The following is a 6000-nucleotide window of genomic DNA, read 5'->3' as shown; positions in this document are numbered from 1 at the left end:
CTTTAATGTCCATCTTTGTGACCTGTCCCGCTGTGATGAGCTTCTCAATCTCAGCGCGGTATACACTCTCTTGGGCGGGGTTCTTGGCTAAGCGCCGCTCCGTGTTCAGCAGGTACCGTTCTATGGCGTCTGTCTTGGCGTGGAAAGTAGGCATTCCTTTTCGCCGCAGGAGTGGCGTGGCGTATCTCAACACGCCGTTGACCGGGACTCTCTTGGTCCCTGTCTCGAGGAGGTGAATGGCGTAAATGTCATCTTTAGAGCGAATGTCTTTCTTTCCATTCTTAAAGGGCATTTGTTCCAAGCTCCATAGCCGCTCTACGTGTTGCAGGAGTGCGGTTTCTCCCTCTGTGACTCGGGAGTGGAGACATCTAGTGGCTGTACTTCGGTTGAGAGATTTGGCGAGCGGGCCTTGGAGAGTCCATCCCAAACGGGTCTCGACTGCTGCAGGACAGCCTCGGGGTCCGGTATGAACCCGGTCTATCGGGACAATGAGGTCTGCATGGTCGGAGCCTATCAACAGGGTCGGCATAGCATTGTCTATGAGCGGGATCGGTAACTTGCGCAGATGTGCATATTTCTCCATCAGCTTGGCGACGGGGTATGTGTACCGCGACAGTCCTATTTCTTGGCTGGTGAAAACGTCTGCAATCTGGTACCGTCGCTCAGGCTGGCCGCTTGCTGCGATAGAGAATGAGACATTCTCGCCCTTTATCGTCTTCAAATCTCGTCTTATTGTCCGAATTGTCATTTGGGTTTCGCTTCCCCGCAGCCCTAGCTGGGCAGCAGCGGAGGCGAGCAGCAGGGTCTTCTCTGACCCGTCATCGAGGACGGCGTAAGTGTCCAGGACTTTATTCTGGTAGCTTAGTGTCACACGCACTACTTTTAGGAGTACTCGGGCTCCACTGCTGCTGGCGGGATCGATGTACATGACGCTCGCTTTGCGGCTGGATGGTGCAGGTGAAGGGCGCCGTCTGTTACTGTCGTGAAGTATGTCCAGATGGGCTCCATCGCACTTGGTGCACCTTTTCTTTAAGCGGCATTCGGCTGCCATGTGTGAGCGCGCACAGCGAAAACAGCGCTTGTTGGACTTTATCCATTGACCTGCTTCCTCCGCGTTCAGCTTGGGGAAGGAGTCACATTGCGCTAGCCAGTGTTCTTTCTCACAGTAGGGGCACACTATCTTCCACTTCTCCGTTCTGGAGGGGGTACTGTGGCTCCTGCTGCTCGGTACTGACTCCGATTGGTGCATCACAGTCACCGATCTTCTTCCATCATTTAGTCGTCTGGTTCCTTCTCTGGAGCCAGGGGTGCTCCGTCCGAATGTATCTAGCCGTAGGCTGCTGACTTCTCTCGCCAGGAAGTCTGCTAGATCGAGGAGGTTCGGTTCGGGGCCATTCGGGTCTCTGTGGTCCCTCTGCCGCCTAAAGCGCTCCTGACGAGCGGGCGGCAGCTTCTCCAGGATCCTTTCCACATTTGAGTTGGCGTAAAGTTCATACTTCCCCTTCTCTCTTTGCGCTCCCAACATCCCTACCAGGGACTGCACTCTGATGGACAGGTCGTCCAGTGCTCGATTGTCTATTGCTGGGGGTAAGCGGTCGATGTGTCGGATCTCCTGGATCACGTAATCCCATATGCGCCCATACCTCTGGTCCAATGCTACCAGCGCTGCTGTGTATGGGGTGGTGGAAGTCGCGTAGGCGAGCGCTATATTATGTGCGCGGGGCACCTTTAAGTGCTGCAGTAGGATGGCGTATTTGTGGCGTTCATCCAATACATCCACCAACATGGTCTCCAGACACATGCGGAGTTCTGTATACTGGGCCCGGTTCTCTTGGGTGAAGTCGGGTACCATAGGCGTGCCAATGTATGACGCTGACTGTGGATACATCGGCGAGCGTTGGGGGGGAGGCCTCCTAGGCGAGTCTCCTCCCGCTCCTTGGTATGGGCTGGTACCGGCAGTGTACCATGGCCCGCTTGTCCAGGTGCTGTTCCTCGGTGCGGGTCGTGCGTCGTGCTCACCCGTGTATAGAGTCGGGGGTCTGTAGCGCAGCTCCGCAGGAGTATAGCCTGGGCTGTACCGGACCTCCTGGTCCGGTAGAGTACTGTGCTGTCTTCGGGCGCGGTTCTCCTCCTCTTCCTCTTCGTCTTCAGTTAGGTCATCCAGTGCTTGTAGTCTCTGGTTTAGCCTCTCCACAGGATATGCTGCTCCTTCCCGGTTGCTAGGTCTCGCTTGGACCGGTGGGGGGAGGTGGTCTGTGGGGGGTATAGACCTCGTCTGTTGGTCAAGTTCAGGGTTGTTTACTCGGCTAGGGGATGCCGCCCTGGAGGTGTGTCTAGACGAGTTCCTGGAGCCTCTGGCGGAGGGAGAGGGTGTTGTCCGTCTGATCAGCTGTTCTATTAGTTGCGCTTGCTGTCTGTCGCGCTCTGCGTCCCGTAGAGCACCAGCAGCTGCTCGCTGGCTGTCTGCTCGGTCTCGGGCCACATTCTCTTCCATCTGAATGCGTCTTATTTCCAGGCGTATGTGCTCTTCTTCGCTCCGTTGCTGTAGCTGCAATCGATTGCGTTCACCCTGGAGTCTATCGCGTTCAGTAGAGGCTTTCAGGCTGACGAGGAATGCCTGCTGTAGGGTCCTCTCTGCCTCGCTGGGAGAAGGCGGTTGTATAGGGGAGCCTTCCCTCGGGGTACTCCTTGCGGAGCCTTGGAGCTCTATCTCCACGGTGCACTCCCCGTCTTCTTCCGTGCCGAGTTCTCTCTCGGTAGCGTTGTATTCCTCCCGGGACTCATCGGGGACTACTTCTTCAGTACTGGCGGGGTGTGAAGTCATGTCTGGTTCCCACTGGTCCCCACCGTGAACTTGGTCAGTTACATTAGAGCCCGTAGGGGCCTCTATGGTCGGGGTAGTCTGGGCGTTGGGGTTAGACATACTTTTACTTTCTAGTTTTACCGCGTTTACTGTTAGTAGAAGACTAGGTTGTTGACTGACAGCGTAAGCCTCTAAGTACTGAGGGAGCCGTCGTTCGCGCTGCGGGCGTTGGTTAGGAGGATCGTTTCGTGGAGTGTTCATCATAGGCCATTTCAATATTAATAACACTATATTAATATTACACTAATTACCCTCCGGCTCGAAGGACCAATTGTAACTGAGGGGTACAATTCCCTGACTGTATTACTAGATATGATACTTACTACCACTACCTTTGTACTTAATATTCGGCCACCCAGTACACGGCATAAATATATTATCATGAACACTCTCACGTAGATGAAACGGATCCAACACAAATGTACGAATTAGAAACAGGTCTTTATTTCCTACACAGCGATGGTGTGTAGAATAAACACTTAATCACTTAATTACATTTATGAATTGAAATAGTATGCACTTTTATGGCAAGGAGTATTCGTCGGTATATCAATAGATAATGTCCAATCTCTGAAGGCACAGGTGGTAAATATACGACCTGGAATAGTTAAGGAATAATAGCAATGATACTTTAATGATTATAGGCTGGATACACTAGAGGGGGTTAATCCGGTCGCTTGTAAGCCGACAGGAGTAGGAGGGGGGGGGGGGTAGAATCCAGCTGCCTCGTCCGGCCAAGGGTATCCCAGGAGAACCCACTGTAGTGCCGTTCAATGCGCCAGCGATCCTTGGACCACAGATGAAAGCAGGTGGACTCTTTGTGGGCCGGCTCTCTCCGGTCCACGGGGGAGAGATGTGGAGAGACCTCGTCTTGCAGAGCGTCTCCTCACCTTGCGTCCTCTCCAGGGGGGGGGGGGGTTCCAACACACGGTAGTGTCGGGGGTCTTTATCCATAGAATAATCAAAGTATCCAAAGCATAATCCGTGCCTGGGAAGGCGGGCTGTCGTCGGTAGAATAATCCGGTATACAGGTCCACTCGCTCGTCGGCTCTGGGGCTCCTCGGGTGCAGCTTCACATAGGGTCAACCACCCTGGGTAAGCAGCCAGTTCTCTGCCCGAAACGATGGGGTACTGACTACGGTAGTATTCTCACCGCACGAAGCACTATATATTAACAGACTATTATTAGCTTAATAGACTACGTCCAACTCGACGATATAGTGCCAAATATGACTATTCAAATATTAATATACACGATGTCTCAATACCGATGGTAGGCCGAACTTGGCCTTACTCCCACACGTGGCATCGCGGGGAGGCTTTACGTCGGTGACTCTATTGGAGGGTAAGAAACTGGACTGAAAAGAAAAGTCCTACTTTAGTAGCGCAGTATATATACGCACTATGAACAAATAGTCCCATTAGTGGTGCGGTAGCCAAATTCCTACGCGGAACTAGGACTTGTTCGTACATGTCGAGCGGTACGTTTGAACTGGGTCTGAGGGGTATGGCAGCCTGGCACCAAGGTCTCGACCAATAGTAGAATGGAGACTATTATGGGATGTTCAGTAGGCTAGAATGGATATTCAATGCATATTGTACAAGGAATATACAAGGGATATCAGGGAATATTAGAGAATATACAAATACAATTAAATATATATATATAAATAAATATATATATTCAGTCTAATCTGGCCCTTCACAACACTAGGGATTGTATTACTTGTACCATTGCAATTTCTGTTAAGAAATAGGCACACCTTCTAATGACTGAAATGCCTCTGCTCATTTTGGCAACTAACTTATCAATGTGAGTGGACCATGAAAGTGTTTTGTCAAGTGTGACACCCAATAATTTGGCCTCAGTAACCTGCTCAATCAACACTCCTTGTAAATATAATTATGATTAGCTCTGGTCTATTTTTAAAGCATGCTTGGTGCCTAGTAATAACAGATTCTTTGTTTTTGAGATATTCAATTTGAGCTTGTTTTCAGAAAATCAACCCATTTCCAGCATCAATTCACTTTGGAGGACTTTGCTAAGCCCCTCAGTCTTGTCTGCTGATGCATACATGGTAGTATCATCAGCATACATAGCCATTAGCCATAGATGCATATTTTAAGACACATGGCAGATCATTTGTGAATATGCTGTATAGGAGAGGTCCTAAACAGCTCCCCTGTGGAATTCCACATTGTAGTGATCTAAAGCTTGACATGGTACCATTAAATAAAACACACTGTTGTCTATAAAATAAACAACTTTTCATCCAATTGATAGCTGATGTTTTAAATCCATAAACAGATAATTTGACTCATGATCTATTAGATCAAAGGCTGCACTAATAATAATAATAATAATAATGAATTGGATTTATATAGCGCTCTTCATGACACCCCAGTGACCCCAGAGCGCTTACAGAGTCCATTATTCGTTTATACACAGTCATACCGGTGGTGGTAAGCTACAATTGCAGCCAGAGCTGCCCTGAGGCAGACTCACGGAAGCATGGCGAATAATCATCGCCTACGGCCCCTCCGACCACCACCAACATTCATTCACATGCATACACATTCATACGAGGCAAGTAGGTTAAGTGTCTTGCCCAAGGACACAACGGCAGTGGGATGGACATGGGCTTGAGCGGGATTCGAACCACCAACCCTTCGATCATTGGACGACCAGCTCTACCCCTGAGCCACGCCACCCCAGAAGTCCAATAGTACATACAGTCCCTACTAGGGGTGGAACGGTACGCATTCGAACCGTGTACCGAACAATACACACATGACCGAACCGTGGAGGTCGTAACGAACGGTACGCATTCGGGGCATGTATGTATTGTTCGGTTATATAACGTTACGTTAGCTACAAGCTAACTAACTTTAGCCGCAAGCTAACTAATGTTAGCCGCAAGCTAACCGTGGAAAACGCTCACAGAGAAGTGATCCACGACACCAGTTCGATTAGGGGGGAAGGGGGATATATTGATGAGTTAATACTTTGACAAATGTTGCCTATATTTTTCAGTCAGTTTGGTCTTTGTGTGCCAAACATTATTAAAGGTAAACTTTTTTTTACCAAATAAATGAGAAACATGTTTAAATCAGCAATGCCTCCCCTCTTGCTGTAC

This window comes from Notolepis coatsorum (assembly GCF_963971535.1).
Source record: "Notolepis coatsorum genome assembly, chromosome: 10".
NCBI classification, from domain to species: domain Eukaryota; kingdom Metazoa; phylum Chordata; class Actinopteri; order Aulopiformes; family Paralepididae; genus Notolepis; species Notolepis coatsorum.
The sequence above is the reverse complement of the archived record's forward strand: the minus strand, read 5'-3'. Positions refer to the sequence as shown.